Source organism: Quercus lobata, chromosome 4, assembly GCF_001633185.2.
Source record: "Quercus lobata isolate SW786 chromosome 4, ValleyOak3.0 Primary Assembly, whole genome shotgun sequence".
Lineage (NCBI taxonomy): Eukaryota > Viridiplantae > Streptophyta > Magnoliopsida > Fagales > Fagaceae > Quercus > Quercus lobata.
In genome coordinates, this window is record NC_044907.1 from 49,174,804 (window position 1) to 49,175,371 (window position 568).

Sequence of the window (568 nt, forward strand, 5' to 3'; positions counted from 1 at the left end):
TCCAATAAGGTCTTAAAACACTAAAAGCATGGAACTGCACAAAAAACTACTGGATACGTGTGGAATAATTCAAGGGATCTTAAAGCTTCCGAGCAGAAGGATCAAAACTATAGGATGGGTTATCCAATAGTCCAAACAACTTAAAGAAGGCACCAGTAGAACTCCTCTTTAGAAAATTATCAAACTAGTCAAGGAGCATCTAAGTCCTAACATGAAAATCATCTTTGAACAAAATTATCTCAAAGAAACAATGAAACTATAAAATCTTACGAAAGAACTTTCTAAGGACACAGTACACAATCTGAAACTGATGTCACTTTTTGTTTTCCCTATTTTTTCATTGGTAATTATACATGCAGTCAATGTACCTTGAACCCATGACCTCACCCTCCACCTTGCTCTTACAAGGAAAGGAGGTGCCATTTGAGCTAGAGCTCATTGGCTCTTTTTCTATGTTTTTCAAGCACTGATTATCTTAGTTATAACATTATATAAAACAGAGTATGTGAAACACATAACACAGAAAACAAATTCAGCATTGCTCACAATATCTGTTTTGTTTTAGGTA